The sequence below is a fragment of the Bos indicus x Bos taurus genome, chromosome 25 (genome assembly GCF_003369695.1).
Source record: "Bos indicus x Bos taurus breed Angus x Brahman F1 hybrid chromosome 25, Bos_hybrid_MaternalHap_v2.0, whole genome shotgun sequence".
NCBI classification, from domain to species: domain Eukaryota; kingdom Metazoa; phylum Chordata; class Mammalia; order Artiodactyla; family Bovidae; genus Bos; species Bos indicus x Bos taurus.
In genome coordinates, this window is record NC_040100.1 from 945,910 (window position 1) to 964,302 (window position 18,393).

An 18,393-nucleotide genomic window follows, 5' to 3' on the forward strand; every position below is an offset into this window, starting at 1 on the left:
CTGCCCAGGTCAGACACTGGGGTCCTGGAGTCAGAGCCATGGGCCCGGGGCCATGGAGGCTGGGGGCTGCTGTGGGGTCCCGGACAGCCTGTGACAGGGGTGCCTGCATGTCGGGGGTGGTGGAGAGACGTGTGTGAGGGCACGGGCATGGGCCCGCCCCCTGTGGACTGGGCTCAGCTCACCTGCCGACCACGGGGCTCGCGGTGGAGGGAACTCCTTCCCATCCTGGCTTCACCACTGCCTCTCCCACGGTCAGGGCTCAGAGTTAAGTCCTGCCCTGACCGGAGCCTCGGGGTCCCCAGCTTGTCTCTCCTGCGTGTGGAGGTGCGGCTCCGGATCCACTCCCCGCCGTGCTGGGGAAGCCCTCTCCCTGCCCCTGGGGCTCTTGGACCCCAGACTGTGCTGGGCCAGCCCGGGACACGTCGGTCCTGGTGGCCCCGGTCCCAGACACCGCCTCTCAGGTCTGGGACCTGCCAGGGGGCAAGACACTACCCCGGGCGGAGGGGCAGGGGCGGAGTGTCTGCCCGGAACCCCGGCCTCACCTGGATGCCACCTGGATGCACCCGTGGCCCCCTCTCCAGGCTCCAGCTCTAGAGCCCCTCCTGGCGTCACCCGGCCTGGGCCTTTTTCCCAAGAAACGTTTGCTGCATCGGGCGGGGAGGAGGGGGGTTAAGACAGGAAGGGCACCGGGTGTCGGCCCCGCTGAACTTAAACCCTCGCGCACCTTCTCTGACCAAAGACCTGGGCTTTCTGGGTGGGGGCCTCCTCACCTCGTCCAAATGGGACCCTCCGGAAGCTTGGCTGAAAGCTGGGACAGAGATGTGAGCCCACCTTGCGTCTGCTGGGCGGCTGAACCCGGATGCCCCCGGAGAGGGGCAGGTCGGGGGGCAGGAGAGCGCGGCTGCCCCCGGTGAGCCGGCCTCCCTGCCCGTCTGCGACCCAGCGGCAGCAGGCGGGCGTGTGATGGATGCGGGGCATGCGGGAGTCACGCGGGCAAGCTGTTTTCCTCCCGGCCGCTTATGTTTGATTGGAAGGATTGGTTTCAGCCTGGCTGAGCCGGCCCGGGGCCCAGGCACCTCCCCGGCCCCGTCTCCCATCAAACGGCATGAATAATTTAGTCTCTAATTAAAAGTGAGGTCAAGCCATGAAAAATGGCTGGCCGTCCAGTGGCACGGTGATGCATTAAATCGCTGGCAGATCTGAGGCGAGAGGGTGGGCAGGGGGCTGCGGTTTACACACCAAACCGTCCAGGCCTTGGCTCGCATGCAGGCAGCGGGGTCCACCCTGAAGGCGGGTCCTTGAGTGAGACAGAGGCGGTGGGCGGCTGGGCCACCCCCAGCCCCAGGGTCAGCCCCGCTGCCCGGCCCTGCCTGCACCCCTGTCCCCCGAGGGGCCCTCCAGCCCCCGCCCTGTGTTCCCCCGGCACACCAGCTCCCTCCTGCTGCAGGTCTGTGTGTGTTCTTTCTGGAACGTTCTTTCCCCACCACGTGTCTGCTGGGCTGGCTGCTCACCCCACTGGGGCCTCGGGTCAGATACCACGTGGCCTGACCCTCTGCTCACCCCTCCCCGGTCTGCTCACTCTGTGCCCCTGCCTGCCCCAGTTTCTCGGTGGCACTCGGCGTGCCCTTGACAGCCAGTCAATGACTCACTGTTGTCTGTGTCCCCAGCTAGAACGTCTGGGCAGGGCCATTGCCTGGGTGTCCTGGGACCCAGAGCTAGGGATGCCATGCGGTGGCTGGTCGCCTGGGGGCAGGGGGCACGGCGGGCTCGCTCTCCCTCCCCGCCTGCTCAGCAGAGGCCTGTGGGACGTCTGATGCCGTGCACGCGGCAACCCACCCCCCACCCCGCCGCCTGCCCTGGGACAGCGAGGGGCCTTTCCACCTGGCTGTAGGCTGCACCGCAAACAGGGAGAGCCGAGCCCTGCCTGCAGGCGGCCACGTTTCCGGACAGTCAAGGACAAGGGGACGGCTGACGGCTGGGCGGCCCGCCAGCTGGGGACCAGGACCGAGGGCAGGTGCTTTGAGGGGCCCTAGATCTGCCAGCCCCATGCCCTCCTTGGGAGGACAGCAGACCCAGCCGTCAACCCCAGGGGGCACTGCTCTGTCCTGTCCAAGCCAGCCAGGTCCCTCCTGGGGGACACCCTCCCGCCAGGCCCGGGGGTCCTCACGGAGGGGAGCCGGGTTGTGAATCACTCACCGGCCCACCCGCCACCCGCGGGAGCACCAGGAACATGCCCACTTCCCGGAGGGGAGAGCCGAGGCCCAGAGTGGTTGGCTTCCTTGCTCAAGGGCCCCCAGTCAGTCGGTGGCCAGCAGCTGATGTGGGCGGGGTGGCCCCTCACTAGTGGCCATGGGGCGTGAGCGGTGCTGGCCCCTCTGGGCCTTGGAAACCTCTTCTGTGGAACCGGGAAGCCACAGCTCTGGCCTGAGCCCCCGGCACTGCATCAGCCCCCAGCCTCCAGAGATCCCAGAGTCCAGGGCGCTGATTCACGCAGACAGGACTCCCACCCCCCCACTCCCCGGGCCGGAGTCTGGGGACCAGGCCACGACCCCCCATCCCAGGGGGCGAGTGGTGCGCCCCCACCGTGCCGCCAGCCAGCCCAGCGCCCTCCCAGCTCCCCGGCTGGATCCTGGTTTCTCTTTTCCGAGTGGAACTAGCGAGGGGCGGGGGCACCATTGGCCCTCGGGTAGCAGATTAAAGATGGATATTTTGTTTGTTACAATCAAGACCTCTGATTTCAGTTTTATAAATTTTTAAAATATTAATTATATTTTGGAAAGAGCGCCGAGGTGAATGCATTAGCCGCTGCTCCCTGCTTAGATGGCAGCTCTGCTGTTTGGCCCAGATTGGCTGCTGAGGAGGAGGTTGGGGCATTTTAATCCACCTTGTTAAGTTATTAAATTTTCTTTATTTACATACGGATCCCACTTTCATTAGCATTGTAACAGGTACTCATTAACAATTTATCATTTGGGAGGCGGAGGGAGACAACAGCAAGACAGACATTGCTACAAAGTTTGCTCTTAATTACAAGGAAGCGGCTGTGAGGGCAAAACAAGGCTGCCACCCTCCCCATCCCCCGCACCCCACTCTGGCGGCCCAGAGCCTTCCAGAAGCTCAAGGTCTGCTCGCCCTGGTCAGTCTGAACTCCCAGAGGAGCAGCCTGCGATGGGAGCTTGGTCTGTGCCCGGGGGCAGGGGCGTGACCCCTGGCCGTGACCTCCCGGGCCCCCGAGGGTGGAAGAAGCTGGGCCCAGAACCAGGCAGGGCTCCCGGCTCCCGCCTGGCAATGACTTCACCTCTAGAAACCTCCTTGGCCTCCCCTCTGGGGTCTAAGCCGTGGGAGAGCCATTCAGAGGATCACCTGGGGTGGTGTGTGACTGCTGGCGTGGCCAGGGCAGCTGGCAGGGACCTGGAGAGGGGATGGGAAGCTGGGGGTGCTGGCCCTCTGCAAACGGAGGAGATGGTGGTCCTCTCGCCCTTCCCAGACCCCCTTAGGGGGGTCCAGGGAGGCAGGGCACATGAGCTCAGGCATGGTGAGGGGGCCCGAGGGGGCTCGGCCCGTAGCTGCCAGGTTGTGGGTCCAGCTGTCCTGAGCTTCCCCTCGGGACACCCGGGAGGACCCGCCGTCAGCAGGCTGGTTTTGGGGCCATCAGACTCCGACCCGCACAACTGAGAATGCGCCTTAAGGTGGGGACCCACGTCTTCCTCAGGGTCCTTGACGTGAGGGCACCGTGTGTGCCCCCTCCCGCTGCCACATGCTCCGCAGGTGCCCGGTGCTGGGTGGGGGCGTCTGGAGGGAGGTGACCGTGTGCACAGCTTGTGGCCAGTCCTGCCAGAGGCCAGGCCGGGCGTGGGTGAGCTGCAGTGGGAGGCCCCAGCATCAGGGGCCAGCACAAGAGGGGGTGGGTGCTGCGGTGGCATCTGGGGGAGCCCACACCCTTGGGGTCCAAGCCTGGGCTTCTTACCTGCCTCTCCCCTTCTGCTCTGCTTCCGCTCTGCCCCCAGGGGCTGGTGCGAGGGAGCAGGACCCGGTATGGCCAGCTCACCCTGGTCCACCTCCTCCCCACAGAGGGTCCGGTGTGGATTAGCCCTCGTTCTAAGCAGTGATGTGGCTGTGCCCACACCGGGCGAGAGGTGGCCGGCGCCTCCCGCTGCGCCTAGAGCCCCACCAGGTGTTATGCGGGATGCCCACCCACCCCCTCCAATTTCCCGGAGTCTGTCCTCGCCCGGGGCGGGGGCTTCTGCAGGCCGGCAGCCCGGCCTCTCCAGCCCCCTAGATAATCGCCCTCATAATCGCCTTCCTTCACACTGCTCCTTTAAAACATATTTCCAGGGTGTTTTTCACGGATAGGGCTTTTAATATTCATCTCAGCGCTGACAATTTTTCCTGCCTTGTTATGGGAGCCGGTGTCGGTTTTTCTTTGTATCTTTGGACAGTCAGTTTATTCGGAGCCACTTAAAGGCTCAAAAGTGATTCTCTTTTATAATTTGAAAAGTTTCATGGGCTGAACATCAAAGTGATTGCACGGCCTGTTTCCCTGCTTCCTGCACGCCGTCCCCGCCCGCCCCCAACGGTCCCCGGCTGCTCTGCTGCATTAGAGCAGTACTCTCAGGGCTCCCCAGCCCGGCTGAACCCTGGCTTTGTCCTGGGGTGGGGGCATGTTCGGTGTAGAGTCCCAGACATGGCGAGGATGGGGGCGCAGCTCGGCTCAGAGCCTCCAGCTGAGCCGGCCGCTCGCTGCCCCATCTCCAGCCCTGCAGGGCCTCGGTTTTCTCAGCTTTAAAATGGGTGTCTTGGTTCAGAGGCGGGGCCATCGGTCACATGCCCGCAGGGATCAGGCCGGTCTGAGGAGCAGGCCTGCGGGGTGTGTCAGCCTGAGAAGGGAGCCGTCCACGCAGCAGCACTGAGTGAGCAGCTGCCGGTCCAGGCTCAGGCGCAGCAGGTACCTGAGTCTGCTCTGCGGGCTTCACTCCCGTGGACGGCACTCTTTTGGTGACAGAGAAGCACAGGGGCTGGGGGGGAGTGGGGGCCTAGAGAGCAACTCTGAAGTGGGAAGCTGCCCTTGGGGGCCCTCACCTCCCCTGGTGGCTCAGTTGGTAAAGAATCTGCCTGCAATGCAGGAGACCCGGGTTCGATCCCTGGGTCAGGAAGATCCCCTGGAGAAGGGCATGGCACCCACTCCAGCACCCTTGTCTGGGAAACCCAGGGACAGAGGAGCCTGGTGGCCTGCAGTCCAGGGGTCGCAGACTCGGACATGACTGAGTGACTGACGTGTTCACTTATCACTTTCGCCTCCTTCTAGGGGCTGCCCAAGGTCACCCAGCTGCTAAGTGTCAGGGCTGAGGCAGGACATTCCGATTCCCTCCCGGCCCTCAGGGACTGGCAGCAGGTAGCCGACAGCCCGCCTGGCCCTGATCCCCTCGCCTCTGCTGGATGGGGCTGCAGTGGGGGTGTAGTGAGCCAAGGCTCACTGTTGCCAGAGGTCTGGGCTTTCAAGAGAAGCCGGAGTCTGGGTTAGCTTACGAGATCTCCTGATTTCCAAATGTTGGCAACTATTTCAAAAATTAAAAAAAAAAAAACCCAAACCACATAGACCTAATGTCTGTTGTCCAGATTCGACCTGTAGGCTCAGTTTGCAAGCTCTGGTCTCGGCGAAGAGGTTGTTTCTGCTGTGAGCGAGCGTCTGTGGACATCGTTAAGTACAGATCTGTTTGCCGAGCACTGCCTGCTGCTGTCATTGGCCACGTCAGCCGGCCTCACTGTGACGATACTGGCTTCCACCAGGAGGGGTCTGGGCAGGGAGGCGCTGAGACCGTCTGCCTGGGTCCCTCCCCGCTGTCGTCTCCCTGCTGCAGCCCTGCATTCCCGGGGACCATGCCCCCTTATGCCTGCCGGCCCCTGCTCCTCCGCAGGCTGCCACCAGCACTGGAGTGGTTTTATAACGCTTGCACTTTCAACTGCAGCAAGATAGATGGGCACAATTACCCAGTTCCCAGACGGGGGACATGTGGCCTGGCATACGTGGGGTCAACCTCAGCAGAAACCCCATGTGCCTCCCCAGACAGCGTGCAGAGCAGCCCACCCAGACTCCACTTCGGGATGGGGCCTCCTGCTCCCCACAGACAGGTGGGGGAGCGTCACACGCGGTACTTATAACAGAGGAAGAAATAAAAGTACACGTTCGAGTAGCATATTGCTGTTCCAAAGGGGCCTGGAGGCCTGGGGACAGACCTGAGCTTTGGTATAAATTCAGAGCCAGAATTACACCCAGCCGGGGCTGTGGCCGGCGGTCCCGCAGCCCGAGGCACCACCACGTTGCAGCAATGAGTGGCCGGCAGGGCTGGGCCCCGTGTAGAGGCGACTTTGGCGGGTCTGGTCCTCGGTACGGCTGACCTCAGTTTCCCGACCTGTGCAGCGGGATCACCTGCTTCTTGATCTTTAGGGGTCACCTGTGGGGTGCCGCCCCCAGAGGCTGGAGACCCCTGGGGCAGCCGGTGAGACCTGGGGACCCTGGCTCCCGAGAAGCGACAAGTGCCGTTTGTCAGTGAGTTCTCGAGGCCCCGGGTGTGACGCAGTCACCCACGAGGATGCCCCAGGGAGCTCTAGGACTTTATCTGCTGGCCACAGCCATTACCTGGCTGCTCCCATCCTGTGGGTGAGCAGCTGAGGCTTCCCGGGGAGAGGGCTTGTCTGAGGCCCCACGGCGTCAGGGTGTGGCCGGCGTTCCTGCCTCTGGCCTCCCCGAGTCCCAGCATCCCAGGCCCTGAGGCTGGTCAGCCAGCCCACAGGCGCTGTGGGGGCCTCTGAGGACTGCCGGCTGTTCCTCCTGTCTTTGCTGGGACTTGAGGGATTGCTGGAGGATTTGGAGGAACCTGCCAGGTACTGGGGCTTCCCAGGCAGCTCAGGAGGTAAGGAACCCCCCTGCAATGCAGGAGACATAAGAGATGCAGGTTCGATCCTTGGGTCAGGAAGATCCCCTGGAGAAGGAAATGGCAACGCCCTCCAATATTATTATTGGGAAATCTCACGGACAGACTCACAGAGAGTCGGACACGACTGAAGCGACTGAGCACGCACGCAGCATGCACGCCTGGGTACTCACCAAGCTGGCAGGCTCTGCCCCCCGAGGGGAGGCACCGGCAGGGACATACCAGGCCCCTGGCCCCAGCCCCTACCCCCGACCTTGCCAGCCCAGCAGTCGGAGGCAGAGGGGGCGTTACGGCCCCCATTTACAGATGAAGAAACTGAGGCTCAGAAGGGGTAGAGAACACAGACCCTGTGAGATCTTGGGAGAAACTGTCCCAGTAGAGCAGACTGCATGTGCACAGGCCCTAGGGCTGGCCCGGGCCCGGAGTGGACAGCGCGGCAGGAAGGGGGAGGGGGCTGGGAAGCTGCTAGAGGACTGAGAGCAGGAATGACACGTGGCCTGGGGCCCCGGGCACTCTGACCAGAGCCAGGAATTGAACGCGGAGCCTAGAGGGGAGACGGGCCCAGGGGCTCCCAGCTGCGGCCTCCCGGGGCACACACGGCGTGTCCACTCTCCATGAGGCCCCGGCGAGCGGCCACTGTGTCCCTGTGTGAGGGAGAGCCGAGTGGGACGTTTTTCAGGACTGGCTCAGGACCGGGGCTCCTGTGGTCCCAGGGGCTTGGTCCCTCCCCACTGCTGAGGCTCTGGTGTGGCTGGGCGCCCAGCCCTGTCCCCTCTGGCTCATTTGTCGTCTCTGGATCCTGGCTCTCAGGCTCTGGGAGATTCCGGATCACCTGGGTCCTTCGGGGAGATGCTCCCTGGAGCCACTGAAGGGCGCCCCCAAGCGCAGGCCCCCGAGCTGGATGGGCTCTGGCCGGCCAGGGTCCAGCCCAGGAGGCCAGTGCCCCTTCCCTCCTGCTCCTGCAGGGAGAGGGCCCAGGCAGGGGGTGAGGTGCCAAACTAGTGGGGCGAGTGGAGAGGGAGGGCCCCAAGCCCAGCGCAGTGCTTCCGGAGGGTTCCCATCTACCCGGAGGAGGCTGTGGGTGATCCCAGTGGGCTCCTTCTGGTGTGGCCTTGGCATCGCTGGAGCAGGCACAGGAGAGTGCGCTGGTTCCCTGGTGACCCTGGAGCTGCACCCCGAGAAGGGTGAAGCCCCTGATTCTCGGGAAGAGAGCTGGGCTTCGGGGAGGTGGCCGGCGGGGCTCCACAGGCGAGACCAGAGGGCGGTCAGCGTGGGCTTTCCTCCCCACCGCCTTGCTGCCTTCCCGGGTGCTCCTCCAGGCAGCAAAGAGGGGGTGGGTGCTGGGGTGCCCAGGGGCCAGGAACAGCCCTGTTTGGGGGTGACAGGGAGGAGCTGTTGCTGGAGAGACGGCTGGCAGGGCAGGGCAGGGCTCCGTGCTGAGGCTGGAGCACGGGGCTGCGTCTCAGGGTCAGGGACGGACCGGGCAGCCTGGTGAGGCCGGGACCCCGGTGGCAGGTCCTGGGGAAGGCAGCCTGGCCGCAGGGCCCTCAGGAAGCTCCTGCCTGCTTTACGGGGGCGGGGATACCGAGGCTGAGAGGGCGGCTGTGGCAGGCCTGGGTCCTTCCCGCCTCTCCCTTGCTGGCACCGGGCCCTGAGCCGCTGTCCACAGAAGACTCTGATGCCCGCAGGCCCCTCTCCAGCCGCGCCAGCCCACACTAGCTGCCCGCCAGGGCCGCAGGGGACGTGGCGGGCCGCCTTGATTGTGTCGATGGGAGATGATTTTCAAGGTGAAATTTCTAGTTCAGTTGAGTCACTTTCGTTCAAGGCAGCGCACAAAATGCCACCCCGCCCTGCTCCGCGCGCACCGTGCTGCTCCCGTTGCATTTAAATTTACTTCACTTTCCCTCCCTGACACCTGTTTAAATCAATATCTTCCTCTCCAGGTCGCGGGGAGAATGTGCCCAGCTCTCCACACAGCGCTTCTCAAATCCACTAAAATCAACACAATAATTGAAATATTTTCAAGCTGATTACACCGCAGCCCGAGGCGAGCCTGGTTGCTAAGGGTGAGCTCCGCGGTTGCTAGGGGGAGTAAATCATCTTGCATTATTTGATTTTTGTTATAGATATGAAACCGCTACTCCCGCGATTAAATGTCTCTCAGCCTAACACCTATGGGACCTGGGGAGAGAGAAGAGAAAGGCACCAACCTTGACCCTGTCAAATAAATATCTCTAACTTTTCCTGTCCTCAGGCCTCCCAGCCAAACCTGTCTGTGGGTTTTTTTCTTCCCTTAACCTGACTTTAAATAACAAAGCTGTGGGGACCCGGAGATGAAGAGCGGGAGGCTGCCTGTTCTGTTAACCGCGCAGACCCGCCATCCTTGCAGCCCACTCCCCTCCGGCCTGCGGCTCAGGCTGGCTCGGGTGGGCTCGGAGGACCAAGCCCCCCCGGTGGGGCTTCCTGCAGACAGTGGATGGGGGACTAAGGCCTGCCCTCCTCCGCCCACCTGCCATCCCCTTCCCTAGAGAATCTGACCCTGGCTTTGGCCCCAGCTTCCCCAGTGGTTCAGCGGTAAAGAACCTGCCTACAGGCAGGAGCCACGGGAGATGTGGGTTCAGTCCCTGGGTCTGGAAGATCCCCTGGAGGAGGGCATAGCAACCCACTCCAGTATTCCTTCGTGGAGAATCCCATGGACAGAGGAGCCTGGGGAGGTGCAGTTCATGGGGTCGCAAAGAGTCAGACACGACTGGGGTGACTCAGCACACACACACCTTCCTCACGCGCTGGCTTTGGCCCGGGATCTGGGGGCGAGGCCAAGCTCACCATGTCCAGGATGCGGGCACCACAGTGCGCAGGCTGCTGGCCCTCTGGCCCCAGGGCGGTGCAGAGCTCCCACTGCTGGAGGCGGTCGTGGGGCGTCCTCACTCGCTCCTGCTCTTCTGACTCATCTGGGGGACGTGCCCCCCACACCCCTCCTGCCCATCTCTGAGCTGTCAGGCAGCCTTCCCAGCCTGCCCCAGCCAGCACCCTCAGGAAAGTTGGGGCGTCCCTGTCCGGCCGAGGCTGCACCCACCCCGAGCCTGCCGACAGTGGCAGGGGGGCCGTGAGGCTGCCCTGCCAGGAGCTTGCCCGCTGTCCTGGGAACAAGCCTGGGGGAGCTAACAGGCAGCATACTCGCCTGTCGGTGGGACCATCCGAGGGGACTCTGAGTGCCAGGTGGGCTGGGTGGGGCCTGCCCTCTGTCCGGGGAGCCGGGGGCCGTCCCAGGTGGCACCCCTGGGCCTCTGCCTGCCCCGGGGAGGCCAGATCTGGCCCCAAAGCACTGCTGCCCCCAGAGTGCCCCGGCCCCCAGCTCGGCAGGGCAGCACCCCGTGTGTCTCAGTGCTCACTGCCTGGCACCCCAACCCCTCAGGGCCACCCAAGCCCTGCTCGCCACCCCTGAGAGCCTGGCCCTTCAGGGCTCCATCGGGTCACTTATTAGAGGTCCTTGCTGACCATTGCAGCCACCCGCCCCTCCTGCCCCTCCCACCAGCTCAGCAGCCGGGATCCAAGTGTTTCCTCCTGTTTGGTGCCCGACGGGGAGGCTGTCAGCCACCCACTCACAGCTGGTGCAGAGGCTGGGGTCAAGCCAGGCCTCCTGGGTCACCCAGCTGGACAGCAGAGTGGAAGCTGACCCCCGCTGGGGTGCCCAGGACTCAGCACTGACCCGAGCACTCACCCCTCCCACCAGGCGGGCCTGGCTTCCCTGGATCCCCCATGCACCCTCACTGGGTTGCGTGGTGAGAATGGCTCCCAGGCCGATGGGTGAGGAAGGCCACAGTGGGGAGCAGCTGTGAGCGGGGCCGGGGTGGCCTTGGCGAGGCCGTGGGTCTGTGAAGCTGTCCCCTGTGGGTATCCAGGCCGGGCCAGGCCAGCCAGACCTTGGGGTGGACACACGGAGGCCTTGGACATGCCCACCATTCTCCTTCTCAGCTAACCTCTTGAGTGGCCCCCATTTACAGATGAGGAAACAGGTTCAGGAAGGTCCACCCACCTGCCTGAGGGTGAGCAGGGCTGAGGCTGGGGAGGGGCAGGCTTTGTGGCAGTGGGCTCTGGAGCCCTTCCCCGGCCCCAGGCCGGGTCAGCATGTCCTCGGATGTCTGAGGCCTTGGAAAGGGCCTGGAGGGGCCCCAGGCAGGTGGACGCCCGCCTGGATGCCCGAGCCTGGGGCTGCAGCCCCCCCGACCCCCACATAAGAGCACGCTCAGGTGTGCCTGCCCCCCGATCAGAGCCCACCGTGGCCGAGAGGCATCTCCTGCCTGCCCCCAGATGAGCGTCCAGGGCCAGGGAGGCAGCCTGCCCAGCAGGCAGAGGGGATGGAGCAGAGTCTGAATCTGGGCCCCCCCGCTCTCCCCTCTTCTCCCCTGCCCCCTGGGGCCCCTTGCACCTGGAGGTCAGGAGTGGCTGCCACCCAGGAACCTGGCCTCTGTCGCCCTCTCCCTTGGGCGGCGGGTGGCAGGGGCCTCACGTTCCTCAACCAAGTGCCCTTGGGTGAAGGCCCCACGGCCTCAGCCTCCTCGTGAAGGACAGGGGTGCCCCGAGTGGTGTGCGGTCAAGGGAGGGGCCAGGATGTGGTAGGCCTTCGTAATGGTGCATTGCTCTGATTCCGAGACAGGGCACAGGTTCTTTGCCCTCGAGGGCCTTTGTCCAAGGCTGTCACACCCTCCTCGTGCTGTGACCTTGTGTTGTGACCTCTGCTTGGGGTGCCCTGTCCCTCTCTCTCAGTCCGCGAACTCCTATTCATCCATCAAGGCCCTCCCAATTACCTCCTCCTCTGGAAGGCCTTTCCTTCCCTGAAGCAGGCGGGCACGCTTCCATGACAGTACTCATGATGGCTCAGCCCTGCGCTGCCCTTGAGAGCAGGGGCCTCATCTGACTCAGTGTGCCCCTAGCCCAGAGCTGGTTTTGGCGAATCTTTGCCGGAAGCATCCATAGGCAGGAGCACCCTCTCTGGTTCATCTGGCTCAGCCCTGGGCCCAAGGTGACCTCTCTGTCACCTGGTCTGGCTGCTCCAGCTTGGGGGCGGGTGGCCAGCAGCCCGCATGGCCCTAGGGTGGGCTGGGGGTGGCCTCCTCTGCTGCAGCTGAGGTCGGGGAGCAATGAAGGCTCGACTGGAGGGCACCTGAATTCCGGAAGGAGACCTCAGATGTAGCAGCCGCGGGGAGCCCTGACCTCCACAGACACCCACATCCGGGGGGGCCTTTCAGGGGTGAGCGTGTCCCAGACCGTCTGAGGCTGGGGTGCAGGCGGGGCTGAGGGGACCCCCTGGATGACTGGAGTCCTACCTGGAGGCCCAGGCCCCGCGTGTTGGGAGGGGATGGGCCGGGAGTTGGGTCAGAACAGGGGTGAGATGCCAAGCGGCCTGGCCTCCAGGAGGAGCCTGGGGCCCTGGCGGTAAGCAGCCAGCGTGTCGTCCCCTGGGAGGGGGCGCCAGAGAGAGCCCTGCCCCTCCGGCCCAGATGCCCCCGTGCCTGGCTCTCCCCCATTCTCGGGGCGGCTGAGGGCCCAGCCCCCATTCCCTCCAGCGCCGATCCGCCCCTAACCATGGGCACTGCGGGCTTCCCAGAGCCCTCCAGCCACCCTGACTCTGGCCCTGGAGGATCGGCTCCCAGTGCCCCCTCCCCGGCCCCCAGGGAGCCCCCCGTGTTTACCAGGCTGCCCCTCCTGCCCCGCCTGGCCGCTGGGACCCTCCCCACCGATCGGTGGAGCCATCTGCCGCCAGAGCGGTGGGTCTCCGGCAGAAGCCGCGGCGACAAGCTGGGGATGTCAGAGCAGTTATCAGCAGAAAGCAACATCTGCCTCCCTGCCGTCGACAGGCAGGCCAGTTAGTCGTCCCCCTCCTCCCTTTAGTGCAGACAACAGCTCCCTGTATTATATTTTCTCACTCAATTAGCACTATCATCCTGCTGAAATAGAGGCCAATTTACCTATAATGACATCATTGTTAGGGAGGCGCGGGCGGGGTGGCCCCGGGTCGAGGAGACAGGTCCGTCTCTCTCCACTAACCCTGCCGGGCTGGCCGGCCGGGCGGGAAGGCGCGGGTCGCCCAGGCGGCCTATCGGCGGCCACCCCGTCACCTCCGACCACAGACATTGTCTCCGACAGTTCTCAGGAGCAGTGTGGCGGAAAATTGAGTCCAGATTCATTAGGTTTTTCAGTGTGCCGCTCAAGTCAGTTAAATTGATACATTTCCTAACGAAATTGAAGTGCTTTGTGCTGCCAGCGGAAAGCCGGGTGACCGGCCTCGGCCCGCTGAGCAGCGGAACGAGCTGACGGATCCATTAGGCTGCCGGGGCGCCGGCCCCCTCTCCCTCCGCTCCCGGCCCGCGCTGTAAATCTCCGCCAATTTCGGGCCTAATCATCATTATAAACCCTTCCCCTGCCCGCTCCCTCGCCCGTCCGTCCGCCCCTCACTCACAAAACAGCCCACGATGTGCTAATCGGGCCGGGCCTGCAGGGTCGGCGTCCCCGCCGCCCATGGGGGCCTGAGGGGCCGGGGACCCGAGGTGTGCGGGCTCCAGGCCAGAGGCAGGGCGGGCTCGAGGGCCGGCAGAGGGTTTCAGGAGTGGACAGCGGGCCCATTCGACAGGTAGGGAAGCTGAGGGCAGGGGACTCAAGCCTGCAGTGCCAGGGCCTGGGGACCCTGGACGCCTCTGTCTCCAGCTGGACTCTTGCTTTTCTTAGTTGGAGTCCAGGTGGAAAGTCCACAAATGTCCCGAGATTGGAGCGATTGGTGTTCACGAGGTAGTTCTCATGTCCATGGAGCTCCCCTCAAATGGGGGCCAGGACACTCCGGTTCCGCCTCCCACTCAGGGACCCCAGTAGGGTAACCGTGTTCTGATTTTATCACGTTGGTTTTGCCAGATTTTGAGCTTCATGGAAGTGGGATTGTAAAACGTATCGGTTGTGTGTCTGGGATTTTGGGCCGTTTCGCCTGTATTCGGCTCTTTTTCATTGCTGCGTAGTATTCCGTGGTGCGGGCTCCACTCTCCACCGTCATCGCTGGCCTTGGGCTGTGTCAGTTGATCTCTCGTGAACGTGTCTCTCACGTGACTTTGGTGCCCTGAGCCCTCATCTCTCAAATCTTCTGCCCATGTCCCTCCTCCCCCATCCGTCCCTCATTCAGAGTGAGTTTTGGAAAGGCAGCGGAGAGTTGTCCTTCCCACTCCCCCCCTACTCCCCTCCCTCTTCCCTCCCCCTTCTCCCTTCCCCTCCTCCCCTCCCTCCTGCTCCCCTCCCCCCTGCTCCCCTCCCCCCTGCTCCCCTCCCCCTCCCTTTACCTCCCTCCTGCTCCCCTCCCCCTCCTCCCCTCCTTCCTGCTCCCCTCCCCCTTCTCCCTCCCCCCCCACCCCCACCCCGCCCAGAGGGAAAGTGGCCTGGTGATGTCAGGGTCCCTGTGAGGAGGGTGTCCAAGTGAGGCCAGGAGACGGGCCGCGTTGTCGGGACAGTGGAACCGGGTTTCTCATTTCCAAACCGGGGCAACGCAAGGCAGACAGACAGCCACTTGTCAGGCTGGAGTCGGTTCTGCGACATGCAGACGGATGAAGAATCAACAGGAGCACCGTGCGCGTGTGAAGTACGCCACGCTCTGCCTGTCACCTCCGGGAGGCCTGGAGCAGCAGCGTCTCAGCGGCTCCGAGCACACTTCCCGCCTGGCTCTTGGTTCCTCAACACCAGCCTCTACTTGGCCAAGGCCAGGGCCTGGGCGGCACTGAGGCTGAGCCAGGCACGTCTGTTCAGAAAGTAGGGGACCTGGGAGCCAGCGCCAAGGGGTGCCCGCTGGTCAACCGGGCTAATTCAAGCATCAAATAAGTAACAAGGTTATAACCCATGGAGTGAAATAGAAACCACACGTCCACAGCGATGCAGATAAACAGATAATCACAAGGGGAGGAGGGGGCAGGGGTTTGAAAGGGGCCATTTGTCAACCTTCACAGCGACCATTGATTCTGGCAAGAGCCAGCGGCGGGTGTAAAAGTGGTGAGTGATGCTGGGTGAGGAGTGTGATTTTACATCGTTTCAAAGCATCTCCCCAGCAGGTCGTGTTCGTTGACCACGGGGGAGAATGGGAGACTGGGGTCATGGCTGAAAACCCAGCTAACCACAGTGAGCCTCACTAAGGCCGGGACAGGCCCCTGTGTGCCCTCCTGTAACACAGAGTCAGCCAGCGACCTTCCTGCCAGAACGCCCATCCCAAGTCTTATCACCAGGAAACTCCATCCAACCCAGATGGAGGGGCCTCCTGGGAAACAACGGGCCTGCCGCCTCCACAGGGGCCGAAGTTGTGAGTGTCGAGGAGGACTCAGGAGACAAGCATCCAGCAGCCGCTGCGGCCTGGGGTCCTCATTCTGAGGCCGACGGGTACAACCCGAATCCTCCGGACAAGGCGCGTGTGCGACTCTTGCAATCTCCCTCTAGGTTTGACATTCTCCCCAAATGAAAACGTTAAAGGTGAAAACATGCTGCTTAGTTGAAAGAAGGCAGATAAAAGTGGCCACAGAGTGTGCGATTCCATTTATGTGACTCGTCGGGACGGGCGAATCGGCAGACAGGAGGCGGGTCGGGGATGCCGGGCGCTGGGTCTCCCGGGCAGGGGCTGGGAGTGACGTCATGGGCTGTGGGCCCCCTCCGGGTGGTGAAGTTGGGTTTGAGCAGGATGGAGGTGCTGGCTGCTCAGCACTGAGTGTTCTGGGTGGTGTGGATCGCTTCACTTGAAGACAGCAAGTTTTCTGTGAATCAGAATCAAAAGATGCAGGACTGAGAGAATTCAGACCTCTCCCTGTCGCTCTCTCCTAGCCCAGAGGCGTCGGGACCCCCAGGTCGGGCTCGTCCCTCCCACCCTTCCATAGATGTGCGCATCCGCGGGGCCTGGCCCTCCAGCCTTGACTGGCCCCGGGTGAGGCTCCAGCAGGGGTGTCAGGAGAGGCCACCTGCTGGGGTGTCAGGAGCCTGCTGGCCTGTGGATGACCCCCACCCCACCTGCTCAGTGTGGGCCCTGGACACCCACCTGCCAGGGCCGCCTTGGGGCAGAGCGACCAGGGCGGCAGGGCCTAGGTGAGGCCCACGCTTGCGCCACTCCTGTCCGTCGGGTCAGAGGCTTGGGGCTGGACGCACAGGCCGAGGGGCTGGGAAGGGTCCCGGGCAGCCGGGGTCCCTGTGGGCAGACACCCATGGGCTCCCTTCTGATGAGCTGGAAACCTGGCGGTCCTGGCCGTGTGTCTCCCAGGCCCCAAGCCAGCCTGGGAGGGACCTCCCGAGACCCTGGATCCTGTCCCCTGCCCCAGGAGCCTGTCTCACTCTGGGGCACGCACCCCCAAACAGGGAGGAGCTCAGGGTCAGAGTACGGGGTGGGGGCGCCCAAGGGTGGGGCTCTGGACCTGCAGTCCCGGAGGCCCCCGGGAGGGTCGCAGAGGTGGCGGGTTCCCGTGACGAGAGGGCCAGGTGCCTAGATGGAGTAGGGAGGCCAAGCCCTGGAAGGCTGAGCGGTGGCCGGGAGCCCCCACGGCGTTTGGCCCCGATTGGCTGTAGCGCTGTGGGTCAGGGAGTGACCTGGTCAACGCTGCTCCAGGGCGTCCAGGGTCCCTGGAGACTTGCCAAGGGTCTGACATGGGGTCCTGGGTGTGGGTCTGGGACCATTTGGAGGGAGTGATTTTTTCTGGGCCAGCAGCTCTGGCAGGCCTGACCCCGAGGAGCCATAATAGCAGGCCCCCGGCCCACCCTGCATGGGGCTGCCGCGGCCCAGATGGAAATTTACGGTGTTGAGGAGAGAGCCTCTTGCCCGGGGTTCCGGCTGGCCAGGGCAAGAGGACAATATTTCCCATCGAAGGGAAGTGCAGAAGCTCTTAACAGATCGATGGCTGCCTTTGGTCCATAAACCATGGAGCTCTGTGCAGCCCCCCCAACCCCTCACCGCCTCCTCCTTGAGGGCGGGGCTCCTGACGAGGGCGCAGGGGCTGCGGTGGCTGAGACGGGACCCACATCTTCTCCAGGCCCGGGTCGGGGTCGCCACGGGGGTGGGTCCAAGAGCATGCAGTTTGGGCGTCAGGCGGCTGAGCGTCCTGAGCCGGGTCCCTGCCATCTCGAGCCTCAGTTTCCTCCTCTGTCTGGTGGACACCAGGGCACCCTGGAGAGCTCCTGAGAGGTCGGGGTGGGGGACAGGGGAGGCTGGCCCGTCTGCACACTGTAGAGCGTGGGGCAGCAGTGCGTGCATACAGCCTACTGGCCTGTCAGCCCAGACTGAGGCCGCCTCCACCGCTTGCTCGCCGGGGCAGAGTGGTGGGCCGCCTGCCCAGCCGGCCCCAGGGGACGCCACGTGGCTGGGACGTGGGGCCAGACTCTGCTCTCCATCTGGTACAGCATGTCTCTCTGCAGATGCCCCTGCCTCCTGTGGCTTCTGCCCCCACCCCACCCCGGGAGCGGCCTGCGTGGTGCCCGAGCACTGGTGGACGCAAGCCTGGGGGTCGGCCCACAGCCCTGCGTGCACATCGGGGGCCGCACTGCCCCCCAGGGGCCCCAGAGGCAGCAGGTGGGGGGCTGTGCACGCAGCGCCCTGACCCCAGTGGGCAGCGTCCCCAGAGTGCCTGGCCCCACAGGCTGGGTGAGGTCTACGTGTGGAGGGACTGAAACGCAGGCTATGGAGAAGCAGTGGGCAGGGCAGGGCCAGCTCCCTGGGGATGTGGCTGGCCCTTGCAGCCCCTCCCTGGCGTCTTGCAGGCCGGAGGCCCTTGTTCAGTGGCACTCCTGAGGTCTATGAGCCATCAGAGCGGCTGCCCTGAATTCTCAGTGCTCCCTACCAAGGTCCCTGGGAGAGAGGCCTCTCTGTGTGGGCGAAGCCATCTGACTCCCAGGAGGGGCTGGGGAGGGGTCCTCCCCTGGCTGAAACCAAGCCCCTGCCGTCCAGAGGCCAAGCCTTACCTCCGTCGTTGGGCCCAGAGCAGGGGCAGGGCTCAGGGTCACACAGCTCGCTGGAGCCCCCGCTTCTCAGCGCCCATTCTATCCCTGTTGCACAGATAAGACAACGGAGGCTCCCAAGTCCAGGCCATGCCCTGGGCCAGCGAGCACCTCCTGGGGCCCTCAGTCCCGCCCGCCAGGCCAGGCTGGTGCCAAGGAGCCTCGGCGCCTGGAAACTGGAGAAGCCAGACAGCTTGTGCGCTCGTTGCCCTGGAGATGCGAGGGGGCCTGCCTGCTGGTCTCAGTGCCAGGCCCTCAGCGGCCCCTTGGCCCCTCCCCCGGCCAGACACGGCTCCGGGCATCAGACAGGGGGACTGTGGGGCCAGCTCCACGGACTCCATCCTGGACTAGGCTGGTAAGAAGCCATGGGTCCTGTGGGCACGGCCCCAAGGCCTGGGTGTCGACTCCTCCTGCAAGGAGGGGGCACGCGGAGCCTCCCCGAGCGTCCATGCCCCCTGAGCTGGGCAGG

General features: G+C 64.1%; 1 long non-coding RNA gene across 1 annotated transcript; it reads right to left on the reverse strand.

The window, feature by feature from the left end:
- Positions 1-15,419: 15,419 nt before the first annotated feature.
- LOC113883664 lies at positions 15,420-18,134 on the reverse strand. The gene is made up of 2 exons (XR_003508704.1): positions 17,889-18,134; positions 15,420-15,703 (listed from the first exon to the last, which is right to left on the reverse strand). It is a non-coding gene; the product is annotated as an uncharacterized LOC113883664 (long non-coding RNA).
- Between the last annotated feature and the right edge of the window lie 259 nt (positions 18,135-18,393).